The sequence below is a fragment of the Chlorocebus sabaeus genome, chromosome 1 (assembly GCF_047675955.1).
Source record: "Chlorocebus sabaeus isolate Y175 chromosome 1, mChlSab1.0.hap1, whole genome shotgun sequence".
NCBI classification, from domain to species: domain Eukaryota; kingdom Metazoa; phylum Chordata; class Mammalia; order Primates; family Cercopithecidae; genus Chlorocebus; species Chlorocebus sabaeus.
In genome coordinates, this window is record NC_132904.1 from 72,023,794 (window position 1) to 72,040,348 (window position 16,555).

General features: G+C 53.9%; 1 protein-coding gene across 2 annotated transcripts in view; it reads right to left on the reverse strand.

The window, feature by feature from the left end:
- GDPD5 (glycerophosphodiester phosphodiesterase domain containing 5) overlaps positions 1–15,126 on the reverse strand; it is a 90,833-nt gene extending 75,707 nt beyond the window's left edge. The window contains exon 1 of one of the 2 annotated variants that reach the window (XM_008020178.3): positions 14,370–15,126. The gene's annotated coding sequence lies outside the window, so the exon portion shown is untranslated. Of the gene's footprint in view, positions 1–5,312; positions 5,386–14,369 lie in introns of those variants that run through there. The other variant, XM_073019535.1, reaches the window with a different exon arrangement.
- Positions 15,127–16,555: the final 1,429 nt, after the last annotated feature.

A 16,555-nucleotide genomic window follows, 5' to 3' on the forward strand; every position in this document is an offset into this window, starting at 1 on the left:
GCAACATCTGTGCACTCTGCCCAGGGTAATGGGTCCTGGAATTGCCTCACTCTCTGCCCCTCAGGACCTGGGACTAAGAAGGTGCAGCTCCACTGAATTGAGTAAATGTGTCACCCACCCAAAGCAATGACCCAGAGCAATTAACAAATCACTTCCTCCTTTTAAAGCATGTATTTAAGGCTTGTCTTTCTTTAAAAATCCTTGGTGGGCACGGGAAAATGAAATGGAAGAGTCTTAGTCAGATTGTCTTGGCATTTCCAAGTGCGGGCTCTGTTCCTGGCACACAGTAGATGTCTGAGATATGTTCGTTTAGTGGATGAAAGAATAAAAATATCTCCACCTGCCACTTGCCCCTGCTGCCTGAAGTTCCACCATTACCACTGAACCTTTTCTGGGGCTAAAGAGTATTCCCTGTGATGCTCTCTCAAAATGCAGTCCTGGGCCAGGAAACTAGCTCTAGCTGGAGCCTTCCTTGTACAAAACAGCAAGGTCAGGGTTTGCCCATGAGATCTTCTCACAGTACTTTCTCAAGATGATGTGTCCAGACCCTGTTCTTTGACCAAGGAGTTGCATGTTAAAATGAGCTTAGGAAAGGCTGGCTGCACACTGTGCCACCCATTGGGGTCCCCAATTCATATTAATACATTAAAGACCCTGAGAAGGCCTGTTTAGATTTATGTGACCTAGTGTTTCCCAAATCTGTATGCTCATGCATCCTCAAATCCATTCCCATGCCATGGGACTAGGGTTCCTCAGGGGACAGTTTGGGAAGTGTGGACTAGATAGTGTGCCTGGGTCCAGGTGGGACAAGGTCTGCAGGTTGAAGTGTCTTCCTTCACTTCCCTGCACTGACCATTTGACAAAGGCAGAAGGTTCAACCTCAGCCACAACTACCAATAGCTCATGACAGAGACAGATAATGAACATGGCATCAGACAGCTTCCAAATGCAGCACGAAGGAGAGAGAAAGTAACAGGGTGGGCCAGAGACCTGAGTGAGTTCCAGCTGTGATTTTGTGCTCACTGCTGGCCATTGGGCGGGGGACCCCATCCTGCTTAGCTTTGCATTCATCATCTGCAAAATAGGGATAATGCTATTCTCAGGGCTGTTGTGAAGATTCAGCGTGGTAATGCCAGCAGGGGCAGATTATAAACTGTCAAGTCCTGTGCCAGCATTTGCTATGTGCATCATTATTTCACTGCATACATGGCCAGGAGGGTGTGGTAATGTCTTGATTGATCACAAGCCACTGCAGAGGTCCTCAATCAGGACAGATGGATGGATGGATACATGGATGCATGGAAGAATGGACAGACAGAATCCCCAGTGTGACCCAGGCTTACCAATGGCTGGCTGGTTGAATAGGTATGAATGAATACATGAACCAATTCTAATAAGGTCAACTGTTCCACTTCTTAGTCCCAAACTGGTAGAAGCAGCAAATTGGGAAGGAGACACACACACACACACACACACACACACACACACACACACAAGCATGAGGGGAGAGGAAAGAGATGCAGCACTCTGGAGGCAAGTCTGTGGGCAGCAGAATAAAGGAACTGACAGGGTGGGAAGAGCCAGAAACCAGAGTTGAACACATGCAGCAGCCCACAGTCATCTGGCACAGGGGTCAAGCCGTGTCAGCATTCTCAGCAAGGCAGTTGGGGTTCCTAAGTCCTGTCCCTCGAGTCATCCATGTTGCCATTGTTCAGGGGAAGAAAATGATCAATCTCTTTTGCAAAGGTTTCCAACCAAAACTGTTAAGAGTTGTTCTTAATGGGATAGAGAGCACAAAGAAGTCTTTAGGACTGGTGGTGCTGGCTCACGCCTGTAATACCAGCACTTTGGGAGGCCAAGTTGGGTGGATCACCTGAGGTCAGGAGTTCGAGACCAGCCTGACCAACATGGTGAAACCCTGTCTCTACTAAAAATACAAAATTAGTCGGGCATGGTGGTGGGCATCTGTAATCCCAGCTATGTGGGAGGCTGAGGCAGGAGAATCACTTGAACCTGGGAGGCAGAGGTTGCAGCCTGGGCAACAAGAGCAAAACTCTGTCTCAAAAAGGAAGGAAGGAAGGAAGGGAGGGAGGGAGGGAGGGAGGGAGGAAGGAAGGAAGGAAGGAAGGAAGGAAGGAAGGAAGTCTTTAAGGCAAGACACAGGTCTTAGCTGCTGCTTCTGGAAAAATGTTTCTTACAGTTTATATGAATTCATCAACACATGTAAGCACAGGACATACTGTGTACCAGGCAAGTGCTGTTGGGCACTGGGGACACAACGTCACATCCAGACAGCATCACATATGGAAGGTTCTGGATAAATGAGGTATTGGGTCACTTGAGGATAGAGAGGGAGGTTTTGTAGAAAAAAAAATTCACAGATAAGAAGTCTGGAGGACTGATTTAAGTCATTACATGACCTCAGACAAGTCACGTTCCTTCTCTGAGCCTCCATCTTCCCATCTATAAAGTGGGTATGATAAAAATCATGAAAACTATTACATGGCACTAGACACTAACCCAGCAGTTACAGATGTTCTCTTAATGCACACAGTCAGCAAGGCAGGTGTTGCTAACAATTTGTTGTGGGGTAAATTGTCCCTTTCACAAACTGAGACTCGGCTGGTTACCAACTTGCCTGAGGTCAGAGAGTTGATGGGAGTCACGGTGTAAGCTCTGGTGTGTCTGATTCCAGAGCCCACACTCTCCCACCCTCCCAAACAAGACCCACACTTCCTTCTCACAGACTGCTGTGAGGATGCAATAGATGTCAGAATGCTTCATAAAGTTAAACTGTTATGTGTCCAAAGGCAACAAGTAGTCTTGACTCTCTGTGAAACTAAACACTGAAGTTCACAGGGGCACTCAGAACTGGCCACAGCCTAGAACTCCTAGGCTCCTCACTCTCAACCTCTGGCATTCCTTGGCTAACTTCCTCCCAGGGAAAGAGATCCAGCAATCCCAGGAGCCCCAGATGACCCCTCAAGGCCCACAGAGCAGGGTTCCCCTGGAACCCATGGGGCCCCCTCCTAGACCAGGAGACCACCTGGCTAGTAGCCTCCTGACTCTCCCGTGCTCCACTCCTGTCAAGGACCTAGAGGGCACGGCCTGGCCCAGGTGCCATGGGAGCTGCCCCAGGGACCCTCACCACTCCCCACCGACAGGCTGTGGGACCTCAGGCCAGTCACCTCACCCCTCTGAGCCTGAGGTTTCTCACCTGCAAAATGAGGGATGAAAGTGGGTCTCATGTGGGAAAGGATCCACTCCAAGGAGAGACTCAAACATGACTGCCCTTGAGCTGGGTGAGTTCAGCTGAGTGGCTAGGAAGGGGAGCACCAGGCTCTCAAAATCCCTGTTTTGGAGGGAGGCACAACCCTACCTACCAGGAATCACCCAACTAACCTTGATTTCTCAGCCTGCCCTTGGCAGTCCTGGTCTGAGAGGTGGACTCAGCTGTTACCACTGCCAGCCACCAGCAGGACCCTATTTGCTGCCTTCCCAGGTTGGCTAGGGTCCCAGCAGGGGAGAGGCAGGAGAAGGGACTTCAGGCAGAACTACATATGTCTTCACTGAAGGGACCTGGGCCCCAGAGCACAGATATTCTTGCAGGCCCACGGTGGCCCGAAATGGTTGCTAACTGGTCTCGGGCCACACAGTGAGACAGAGGTGCCAGGACCCAGGCTCTGGCCCAGCCCAGGGCTCTCTGCACTGGCCCAAAGTCACCCCTTTTGGAGCATGGATTAAGCACAGAGAGGAAGAACAGTGTGAAGAGTTAGGATGATGCACCCCCTACCCTGCCCTGGTCAAGAGGCTCTGGCCATTGACGGCTGGGCCCACAAGCCCCAAGTGAAAATCAACACCTGGTCACCCAATTCCCTGCTTCACTCACTGCAGGCACTGACAGGGTACATCTGGATGGAGAAGGGGCTCAGTCTGCCTCTGCAGAGTCCCCAGCAAGAGGAAGAAGGCTCCAATAGCAGTAAAATGGACTTCAATTAGTCTCAAGAAAGAACTTCCTGCTGAGGCATTAAGCATGAACACAGAGAAGGGGGGCACGATGAGGGCAACTGTAACATCTCCTCTGAAATACAGGATGCTGTCTCATTCATTATGTCATTTTACTTTCAAACCAGCCTGGAAGGTAAGTGTTGCTGCTCTAATTTTATAAGTGAGCAACTGAGGCTCAGAGAGGCTAAGTTACTTGCCCATGTCTTCTAAGTTCCACTCAAGAGAGGCAGAGCCAGGATTTAAAGCCAGAACTCTGACTCTGAGGCCCACATACCTCCCTTCTCAGGAAGTCTCTGAGGATCCAGGTGTTGTTACCACACCTGCCATGGGCATCTCACTGTGCCACCTCAGATGCCCAGGTGTAAGCTAGGAGATGCCAGAGGCGTTCCTTTCAGGAAGGAGAGGGAGTGCTCACTGGTGGCCAGCTGTAAAGGGCTCTGTGTCCTAGGACTGCCAGCTGTGCCTCTGCAGACAACACCCCGTGGGGGCCTCCCACGTGGTTTCCATGCAAAGTGCCATATCTTCCGTCCTTTCCCTGCCCATGCCTCCTCTTGGGCAAGGATTAGTCTCTGGCACCATTATGCCTCCTGCTCCCTACTTGGCAGGAACCCCAACCCCCACCCAACTCTACACCCAGACTCCCCATCACAGGGCCCGGCAGCATTTGGTGGCACTTGCTGCATGGCCTGTCCCAGGCCTGTTCAGCCCCACACTCCTCTTACCTGACATTCACAGGCTCCTGGGAGACCCTCTGAACTCAGAGTGGTATGGTTCATGGCACCCGGGATATGGGCAACATGTTCTGGGTTCAGGACTATCCCCAGAACTGTGGCAATAACTACCCAGCTCTAAGGAAGGTGTATAAAGTGGCCACATCAGGGCCAGCTCCAGGCTGGGCGAGTTGCAGCAGGGCTGGGGCTGCTGCTCTGTACACCTGAGCTTGCCTGACACTAGCCTACCTGTGACTTCTGCTCCACTCCAGAGGATCCCCTGTCCCTGGCAGGGTCACCCCAGAAGCCACCTGTAACTTGCTTTGGGGGAGAAGGCAGAGATGGAGAGATGGGTAACTCTAAAACTCCTCTCGCCAAAGTGTCTGTGGCAGCTGGGCTGCTGATTCATCTTTGGGGTGAGAGCTGAGAGCTCCTTCATTAAGGGGCATGGTAAAAACAGATGATCTTTAAACTGTGTCCTAAGGACAGTGTATTCAGTGGACTCCCGGGCTTTCGAGGGACAGATTGATGAAGTGTCTTTAGTTTGCCTCTCCAGAGCCACTCTCCACCTTCTCTGGGGCCCTGGGAACTGACCTCTGTGGACTGTAGTGGGCTCCGTGCTGCTGGCTTCCAGAGAGGTTCACCCAACAGGAAGCACAGATGGGGGACTGAAGGAAAGAGAAAAGACAGTTGAGGTTTATCCCCTGTGAGGTCTCGTGGGTTGACTGGGTCCCTGTACTGATGGCCCACAGCCCCTGTCCCTATAGGTGCCCACTTCCCTTGCTCCTTCAGCCCTGAGTGGTAACTGCTCCCAGCCACTACTAGTCCCTCAGTGCTGCACTATCCTGTGTTGATTTGTCACACGCCTAATGCCTGAGCCAGTCACTCTGTGTTGATGCACCCTCTCTGGCTGTGCCAAGGCAAGGAGACCAAGCACTGCCACCAATGGCCCCTTTTGTAGTCTTCCTCTGTCCAGCCCTCAGAGCCTCCTCTGCTCTTAAAGAAGAGCAGTTTGAAGGAATGCCCATAATTACATGTGCAGGCCTCCTCTGTCCTCTGTCTCAGCCTGGGCCTGGTGGGGCAAGGGGAGCAGGTTGGAAGATAGGGAGCATGGACCAGCCAGTGAAGGAAGGGGCAGGAGGCAGAGGTCAGCTCCCCAGTGAGTGCATGCACCAACAGCTTTTGAGTGCTTAGTATACGGTAGGCACTGCGCTCCACATACCAAGAATTTTATTTGCTTCTCAGGCAATCCCAGGAATTCCTTCCTACTAATGCATTTTACAGGAGAGACAACTCGTGCTCAAAGAGATAAAATGATTCTTCCAGGGTCATCCTGCCAGTAAGTGACAAAGCCAGGATCAACGTAAGTTTTCTGTCTTCTGTATGGTAGACATATTGGACAGAGATAACTGGACTTGAGCAAGTCCTGAGAATGACCTTGTATGGCAGATGCACCTGAATGCAGTTTGGTTCTAAGCTAAGGGATCTGGGAGTAGCCAACCCGGAGATCCATTCCTTATCTATGAGGAACATCTGAGCTCCCGGCCCATCCTATGGAACCTGCGGGCCAAACAGGATTGAGGCCTGTTGTTTTGGGGTAAATGCAGGTTGCTAGGTGGAAGTTGTTGGGGGAGGTGCTAAGTGAAAATGCTATAGAAATTGCATGCTTTTAGGCCAGTGGGGCTGTGACTCACGGCTGTAATCCCAGCACTTTGAGAGGCGGAGGTGGGCAGATCACCTGAAGTCAGGAGTTTGAGACCAGCCTGACCAACATAGTGAAACTCTATCTCTACTAAAAATACAAAATCAGCTGAGTGTGGTGGCACATGTCTGCAATCCCAGCTACTCGAGAGGCTGAGGCAGGAGAATCGCTTGAACCTGGGAGGCAGAGGCTGCAGTGAGTGAAGATCGTGCCATTGCACTCCAGCCTGGACAATAAGAGCGAAACTCCATCTCAACAAAAACAAAAACAAAAACAAAACAAAACTGCACACTTCCTGCAAGTGGTTGTGGTTCTTCGGTCCAGTCAGCAGCCACTGGACTCTCTCCCCTGTGTGTGAGCCCCTAGTAAAACTCCATGTTTCATTCGCTGGCTCTGGGTCTCCTCTTTGGTCTCTTGAGCCTGGTGCCATCCTCACTGGCACTGATAGGGGTTTGGCACAACACCTAGTAACTGCCTTGAAATAATTTTAGTGAACTGGCTCACAATCACAGCAGAGTTGGATGACTTAACTGTGGTCAGTTAATGGCGAGAATTTGCCCAGAGGCCTCCAATGTTCCCTGGACACCCCTTCCTAGATTAAAAAAAAAAAATCCTCTGACATTCTGCAGTTCTCCCAGGTGGGACAGGGGCCCCAAGCGGGTAGTGCAGTTGGGTGTCCAGGTTGGAAAAACAAGCAGATTCAGACAAGGCTTCATTGTTAAGGAGAGTCTGACACTTTGACCATTAAAGCAAAACTGAGCAAAACAAAATGCTTACCGCCTTGTCTTATCTCTTAGAGACAAAGGGAACAGTGGGAAGGGCCCCAGGGCTGGGTGTCGATCCCACCCCAACCAGTACAAATCTCAGAGACTTGGCCTCAGGTGGCTGGGGCAGGGAGTTCAGGGTCTCAGTCCAGCCCGGTGTCAGGTTACGTTTGCCATGTGTGGCCTCGTCTGGCCTCTGTGGCACTTTCAGAGAGATTGTTATTGTCATTTTTCAGATGAGGAAACCAAGGCTCTGAGAAGACATGCAGGGAGCAGCTGGACCCCAGGTTAACTGGATTACCAAGTCTTTCCACTCCCCTCATCTCTCCAGGCAGGGAGGTCCTGCGGGGAGGAAGTAGCCTCAGAAGGATGAGCTCCTTGTCCTGGGGATGTGCAAGTATTGTCTTGGGACACTGTGGGAGGCAGGCTGCAGAGGGCAGCCAGGTGGCTCTCAAACTGAAATCACCAGGGGAGCTCCAACAACTACTGACGCCTGGGTCTTGCCCCAGAGATTGTGGGGCCTGCAGGACTTTCAAAAGTTTCCCAGATGATTCTAATGTGAAACAAAGTTTGAAAGGCATGGGCTTGGATGCCCACTGCTGCCCTTCCCACCTCTGAAACTCCCCTACCCCACACCTCTCTAAGGAAAGAAGGGATTTATTACCCTGACCCCATTTTACAAAACGGGCAGAAGCCACGCAAAATATAAGGGTGTCCTCAAGGCCCCACAGCCAGCAACAAGTCGAGGCAGCATGAGGGGTCCCCTGATATCCGACTGCCCCTGGGGTGAGCTTCTTTAAGACACTTGGGGGGTCCTGGCTCCCTTGTCAGTGGGAGAGAAGTTTCTCTTTGAGGCTTCTGGGTGAGAGAGTGAGACACATTCTTCGTGGCATTTTTTTAAAGAGCCCACTCGTTCAAAAGCTAAACAGCTGCAGGATTAATGCTGGAAGACCCCCTCTGCTTGCTGGCGTGCCTTGGGAGCAGGAAGATAAAAGAACTCAAAGCAGGCCTGTTTATCCTTTTCTGTAGGAGATTTGGTCACAAGCCTGGGAAGAGCTGGGCCTGTCAGACCAGCAGCCCACACTTCCTCCCCACCTGCCTGTTCGCCTTCCTCATGCCCTGAAAGCAGAATGTCACAGATGGAGAGACGGTGTGGGGTGGTGGGAAGTGAGAGGCCTGTGGAGTCCTCTGGTCCTGGGGTCTGCCCAAGAACTCCCCCTTGCCAGCTACCTTTGGAGAGGAGCTACTTCTCTCTCAGCTCGTTCAGTGCTGACCTCACAGAGGTCCAAAGTCAGCAACACGGGCAGCACCTCCAGGAAGCCTTCCCTGACTCCCCTCCCCACCCAGCGCTGGGCAACCTCAGGCCCCTGGCCTTCCCTGTCACATTCTATGTTGTCACTGCTTCTGTGTCCTCCCGTCCCTAGCAGGCTGTTCATTCATTCATTCCACAGAGCAGCTGCCCTTTGCCTGGGATTCACTCCAAACGCCTTTCCTGAGCACCTGTTTTCTCTAAGATCCTCTGTGAGGTGCTGGAGATACAGATCATAACAGCTAACCTGCACTGAGTGCTCATAATGCGCTGGGTATTTTTCTGAGTGCTTTACATGTATAATTCATTTCACCCTCACAACTCTATGATGAAGATGCTATAATTATCCCCACTTTACATATGGGGAAACTAAAACCCAAAGAGGTTAAATCACTTGCCCAAGTCATTTAGCCCTACCCTGTTCCACCAGCCACAGATACAGATGGGACCGGCCCCTGCCTCAGGAGCCCGCTTCTCACAATTTGGAAGTTTTGCATCTGTGTATTTCTTTGTCTAATGTTGTTTCCCCCACAGATCAGAATCTCCAACCATGTTACATTTTGGTTGGATGCATGTGTGAGCAGCACCAAATAAATGCTGCTTCCCTTTAAGGAAGAACTCACACTCTTCGCCCAGCATGTGCTAGCTGGACACCAGACGGCTTCTCCCACCTGGGTCATTTCTTCTGCGTAGGCCTGAGAAGAAAACCCAAGTCCCCAGATATCCCAGTCCTGCCCCCTGCCCTGAACCTAGCTCGGGACCCTTCCAGGCCAACAGCACCTGCTTACACACCAGTGTTCACATGGAAGGTGGTAGGAACTGTGTCTCTGCAAACCCCAGCTAAATCCCCCTAAGAGAAGGCCTCCCTGCTACCTGGCATGCCCTCCCTCCTGCCATCTCTCACTGGACTCTTCCATCAATTTCTTACTGAGTTGCCAAAGCCATTGAGGGGATGGGCAAGAGGACTCATGCTGATGGAGTACCCACCTGTGTGCCAGGCCTGGACAGGCACCCCACTTCCTTCATCTCATTTAATAACAGTTATTATCAGCCCCAATTTACAGGGAAAAAACAGAGGTGCAAAAGTTGAGCAAGCTGTCCACAGGGCAGCTCACACTGCTTCCCCTGGTCCGGAGGGTGTGGTTCTGTGCCAGGCACACTTCTAGGCACTCAGAGGGAGGGGAGGATGGGGGGGGGCACATAGAATCTAGTTTTGACAAGCCAGCAAGGGAAGCAGACCAAGCAGAACCCCAATCCACAGACCACAGTCAGTGTGCAGATGGCCATGAATCAGCAGCAGAGGCGGCTTGGATCCCACCTGCATGGGAGGAGTCCTGGAAGCTTATAGGAGGCAGCATCTTTGGGCCTGGCTGAACTCCTTACTGCTCTTTCCCATGGTCACAGCAGGAGAAAGGGTAAGCCTTGGCCTACAAAGCTCTGGTGCCCAGTGTGGGTTTGCCACCACCCCAAAGGGGGCAAAGGGAGGAGAAGTTGGCTGCCCTGCCAGTGACCCCACTGTGGCCCGGCCAGCCTGCCTCCAGTCCCGCCAACCTGGCCTGGCCTGGCCCAGCCAGCTCTCAATCACAGGGTCTCCTCTGCCAGCTAATGACCATGCTGCCTGCAGCTCAGGCCACCACCCTCCTTTGGGCGAGGCAGCTACCCACAGAGCCTGCTGGCCCAGACAGTGGCCAGGCCAAAAATCACAGCTGCCTGTCACACCACATCCTCTGGCCCTGGTGCTGTAGTCTCCTCTTCCTCCTTCCAGGGTCACGAAAGACACTGTAGAAAGCTGGAGCTACAGGGGAGCTCAGACCCCACCCTGCTCCCCATAGACATGGACACACAGGACCCCAGAGAGGGGCCGACTCACCCCAGCCAGCCAGCCAGTCAGCCAGCCTGCGCACAGCCTAGGGCCCAGGTCCTTCCTGGGTGCCATGCTCAGTCCAACACTGCCCTTCCATAGCCTTGAGAAAAAGCCTTGTCCAAGCTTTTTACATACAAAGTATGCTTTCGAGGTACTTGGGTGGAGGTGAGGAGACAGTCCGTCTTCTAAGCACAGATTTACAATTCAAACAGATGCAGCTTGGCTCCCTGCTCCCCACCTTCAAGCTGTGTGACCTTGGGAAAGATAAGGTACCTCTCTGAGCCCGTTTCTAGGGGATAACAGTAGCTACCTCGGGGAGTTTGGGTGAACAAGAGTGTCTATAAAGCATTTAGCACATTGTCTGGCTCATAGTAAGTACTCAAGAGTATCAGCTGTTGTTGATATCATCACTGTAGTATTGTGTGGATATATTTTACAAACTGCAAAATGTTATGGATGGTAGGTATTATTTTTTACTATTACTGTCGAACGTTAAAGATTTAGAGGGGGCATGACCAGAGGGTTGGGTAATCCAGGAATGTTTCTGAGGGAATTTATGACCTGAGTCAGGTCTTGACAGGTGGGGAGATAAATGGAGAAGAGGCAGAGATGGCGGTTGTGATGGGAGGAACAAGCAAAGGGGCTGCGATGGGGCCACATGTGGTGTGTTTAGGAGACAGTGTAGAGCAATGAGCCAGAGGGCTGGGCAGAGGCTACGGCGACCAAGGACCTGAATGCCATAACTAGGGCCTGGTCTTCATCTTACAGGCTGTAAGGAGCCACAGAGGCTTCTAAATGGGGGCTCCATTAAGCTTTCTGAAATGTGAGTTCTGTCCAACATTCAAGGCCCTCTCCCATATGGGCATTCATCCCTCACTAACCCCACCAAGCCAGCCTCCTCGCCCCAAGTTCTCTCCATCTCTCGGCTTACCACACTATCCCACCTGCCCCGCCACTAGCCCACCGATGGTTCACACTCATGATGAGGCACCCCCGTGTTGAGTGCCTATAGTGCCGTGTGTTTCACACATGGGACCTCAAGATCATCCGTAACAGCCTTGAGAAGTGGACATCACGACCCTCATTTCACAGAAGAGGAAATGGAGGCCTGGTGGGATCATGTGTCTTGCCCATGCTCTCAGTGAGATGGTGGCACAGCCAGGATTCATTCTTGGAGGGATGTCAGGACCCCCCATCTCTGCAGCAAGTTGTCCAGACAGCCACCTCCCTGACAAAGCCTTTCTGGTTACTCCAGTCCTCAAGGGCCTCCCCTCCACCCCCTTTCTGCCCTATACCCTCCCCCTTACTCCTCCCCTTCACCACCTCTCTGGAATCAGAGGCCCACTTGATCCTAACTCAGCTAGCTTGGTTCCCAGTGTTGCCTATGGGACCATCTAGCCCCCACCACGAGAGATAGGACATCATCAACCCCAGCTCTCTTCTGTTGGGGGCCAGATGATACTTTCTCCCTGTCCTATCCTGCCTGCCCCTCCATATCCAAGACTGCTAACAGCACAGACAGGAGCCCCCACCTCCTCTGGTAGGGTTCAGAAGCTTACTGAGCACAGAGCTATTTCCCTGAGTCTGCCCCCAGCTGAGGGGAGTAATACATTATTCACTGCACCTAGGTGCCTAGGGAGGTCAGACAATGGACCTGAGGGAATGGACACCAGCTCCAGGCACCACAGCCCTGCCAGCAGGAAGCCAAGGGAGGAGGTAAGAATCCAGAGCCCCTTGCCAGTGTCCCCAAGCAGACTGATTCTAGAGGCTATGAGACTAGCAGCCTGACCTGAGCAAATTCAGGTCTCTGAGCCTGCAACAATATCCTGCGTTCTAATCTAAAACAAGTCTGATAATTTCCCTAGACTTCCTGGTCAAACTTCAAGCTTTCTTTTCTTCATAGGGATAGAAACAGATATTTGGCCAGGCACTACATCTTTGTAGCTCATTTAATCCTCACAACAACCTGCTAAAGGAGGTATTCTAATTTTATAGGCTCAGAGGGATGAAGTGATTTGCTCAGTGCCACTCAGCTAGTGGGAGGCAGAGTAGACTCACGCCCACCTGGTCTATCTGATTCACCACTATCTGGGGCTCACCAGTTACTGTGGCTCGAGGCTGCCGCTTAGCCCGTCTGGGTAACTTCCAGGGCACCTGGTATGCAGTTGGCACTTAAACAGTTCTACAAGCAAACTCAAAGGCCCTGGGGAAGTGGTTTTACCTATCTGAGCTTCAGTTTCCCACACAAGACTGGGCCGTTAATAACTACCCCAGCCTTGGCAAGTACGACATACCCCTTAGCACTTAACTGTCCGATGTGATGGCCCCACTAACTGAGCAGGTAACACACAGCCTGCCATAATCAATTTTAAGGTGGCACTTGGAACCATGGATGCATCAAGAGGTCTCAAGTGACTCCGCAACCCTCTTCTGCTTCACTCCAGGTTCCAGGCTCTCTCCACATCATGAAAGGAGACCACAGGTGTGAAATTATTTCATCAAAGAGCTTTGTTTAGATGCAGAGATTATTGTGAGGGAGGATTTGAATCCCTGGATGGAGGTAGTGGGTAGAGGGAATCCCAAGCCCCTCAGTCACCTTTTCTTTTGGGTTCCTCTAACCCTTCCACCCCCAGGGATTGAGCTTCAGACTTCCACTGACCTCTCACCACCCTCCTCCACCTTCCAGGGGCTTTCCAAGGAGGTTTCCCCTTGACTCCAGGGAGTTGGGCACATCCAGGGTTAACCAGTCCTAGCCAAGGCCACAGGGCCCAGACCAGGGCCAGATCCCCTCCCCTTCCCCACACAGAACAAGAGCCCACAGAGTCATGGCAAGGGCTCTTTCACAACACCCCTCTCCCTACATGCCTCGGGGGCAGCAGAAGCATCCCCTGCCTGGGAATCAAGACACCTGGGACTGTGCCCCAGCCCTGGGAGCCCCCAGCCTTGAGACCTTGAGCAGGTCCCTTCCTTCCTGGGCAGAGGTGTCCTGCAGGTTCCCCTGCCCAGAAGAGAATTAGGTTGGACCTTCCATTTGGGCCAAAGGCTATGGGGCTGCGGGCACTCCTCGGGGCCCCTGCACCAACCACACTGATTCTCACCACAGCCTCATACATGGTCGCCCAGATCTCACATCAGGGATAGGGAAAGCCCCAGCCACCTATCCGGGAGATCCTAACTGGGGAGGAGTGTGGATACTTTGAAGGATGCTCACGAAGGTTTTCTCAAGTCTACTTCTGGATCAAGGATTCACTGTCTTTAGGACCGGATAACTGACACGCCCTTCGGGTGGGCCTCAGTGTCCCCATTAGTAATGTGAGGGAGGTGAGCCACGTGAGCCACGTCTCCAGCCACCCCAGAGGGGTCACATCTCCAGCTCTGATGGACCCTTACTTGGGGATCTCTGCAGTGAACTCACCAACAGATAAGCACATCTCAGGATCTCCAGAGTGTCTTAGTGACCCTGGAGTCTGACACACAACGGCCAGGAGCTGCTGCTCTCACATCCTGGGCCCACAGGGAGAGAAGCTTTGGAACTAGGAAGCTTCTCACCTCTGCCCTCAACTCTGAGTCACCTTTCCTGGGGGGTGACATGGCCAGGGAGCAGGAGGCAAGAAAAAAAAAAGCCACTTCCTCAGCTTTAGGATCAGCGCTCAGGTGCTCTGCTTCTTCCCCTTCTATCCTCTCCCGCTTCTCCAGTCTCCTCCCCGCAGTGAAAGGAGAAGATCACTCAGCCCCGTTAAGCCTCAGTTTCTCCATCTGCAAGCGCCGATAATAATACACAACACCTATTTCAGGAGTAGCAGTGAGCCTTAGGCGGGGCGTGGCGGGGCGCGGACCCGCACACAATGGGCGCTCAATAAGAGCCCCTTTTCTTTCTTTCCCCTCCCCTTCCCGCGCCCCCTCCCCGCCAGTTCCAGCCTCTGCTTGTTCCCCCCCGAGACTCCCTCCGCTGGCCCCCGCGCTGCTGCGATGGGGTCGGGGACCGCTTCTGCCCCGCATCCGGGGCTCTCACCTGCAGCCTTGGCTCTCGTGGGCCGACGGGACAGAAGGGGACCCCTGTGTTATCTTCGGGGCAGGCACTAAGCCCTTCGCCTAAGGCGGGAGGAAGGTGGCAGCCTGGGTTCGTGGCACCAGCCCGGCGGTTCGGTCCGACTGTCCTGCCTGCCTAGGACCCCTCACGGAGCGCACGACCCGGCCGGAGCTTCCTGGGCACTCGCGCTGTTCCAAGTCCGAAGCACTCGGGTGGAGGCAACTGAAGGTTGGGGTCTCGTGGAGCCAGAGGCTGGGGGCGTCCGGGGTCCCGTGCACCGGAGTCGAGAGCCTGGGGCCACAATGCGCTAGCTCCGGAGTAGGGGCTCCGACCCTCACTGATGGAAAGGCGCGGAGCGACCCTGCAACCACGGACCCGTACTGCCGGGTTAGGAGCGTGCCGCCCGGGCGCAGCGGGTCAGGGCCGGGGCTCCGCGCGTCCCGGCCGCACGCCCCGGACCGCGGGGCTGGGACGGGCAGGGCAGGGCAGGGCAGTGCAGGCGCCGGCGGGGAGGTGCGGCGGCCAGAGCCCCGCGGGGAAGTCTTTCCAGGTCCCGACTCAGCTCGCTCTGTAAAACGGGGCGGACCTCGGCGCGGCAGCCGACTCCCGAGCTCCCGGCTGCGGCTCCACTTCCTCCTCTTCCCCCGCTCGCTCACCGCTCGCTCAGCGCCGCGCCGCTGCCACCTCCGCTGTCATCCCCGCCGCCCACCCCCACCGGAGCCGCAGCCCGATCTCAGCCGAGGCAGCGCCGCCCAGCGCCAGAGCGCCAGCCAGCGCTGCCCCGCCCGGACGGGGCGGAGTCAGCAGGGACCCCGCCCCCGGCCGGCAGCGGGCAGGGGCGGGGCGCGCGTCGGCTCCCCTTCCCGGGCCCCGCGCATGGGGCCGCAGGAGCCAATCCGAGAGTGGGAGCGGAGCGGCGCCCTGCGGAACGCGGACTCTACCTCGGAGAGGGCGGGGCGCACAATGGAGAGGTGCGGCTGCAAGAGGACAATGGCGGGGCTGGGAGTTCAGAAAGGGCCGAGTCGGGGAGGGGGTTGGTCTTGGGACCCGGATGGAGGGAGAGGCGAGAGGGCTGGCTTGTTTGGGACAGGGGCATGGGGACTGCTGTGCGGGGATTGCGGGGGTCACGGGGAAGCAGCAGGGGCCAGGGTAGGAAAAGAAGCCGGGGCGAGGCAAGGTGGAGGCGTGGGGGGATATCCGGGGTCAGGGATCCCAGGGACGCTGGAGCCAACCCTCCTGGGTGGTGGGATGCCGCCGACAGCTTGCTCCTGCCCAGCTTCTAGTGCTCGGCACTCCGAGGTGAGAGTTGGTCTGGGAAGTGTTCAGATTTCACGAAATGGTGAAAAACAAGTTTTTGGAAATAAGGAACGAATTTGTCTTCCACAAGCCTCCCTTCCCTGCGCCCATCCCCGGGGAGGAGAGCGTCGTGGTCAATTTTTAAAAATATGAACTCAAGAGGAGAGTTGTGTGAGGACACACACTTCGAATCCTGATGCATCTGCAGTCTGCTCTCGCCCTATCCCACCCTGCACATTGGGTGCAAGAGCCGTCTTTCTTTTTCTATTATTTTATTTTATTTTATTTTGAGACAGGGTCCCGCTCTGTGGCCCAGGGTGGAGTGCAGTGGCACTATCACGGCTCACTGCAGCCTCGAACTTCCAGACTCAGGACATCCTCCCACCCTGTGCCTCCGGAGTAGCTGTGACTACAGGCGTGCACCACCACATCCGGCTAATTTTTAAATTTTTTTGTAGAGACAGAGTCTCACAATGTTTTCTAGGCTGGTCTCGATCTCCTGTGTTCCAGCGATCCTCCTGCCTCCGACTCCCAAAGTGCTGTGTGAGCCTGGTGCTTGGCCACGGAGCGGTCTTCAGTGTGTCTGCACAGGGACAGGAGCAGAGAAGGCCTTGGAGGGAATTGATGTATGAATGAAAGTTGAATGTGTGCCCCGGGGGAGTGGGGTAGGGGCCAAGTGAAAGCAGCTAACTGCCCTGGGGAGCTAAGGGATGTTGGTGGCACAGGACAGCCTCTTTGTAAGCCTCACACCAACCTTATGTTGTGATAGGTACTCCATTTCACAGATGAGGACTCAGCACAGAGAGGCTAAGTGACATTCCCAAGACCACACAGCTGGCACAGAGTTCGATCCACCCATCACTATCAAATTC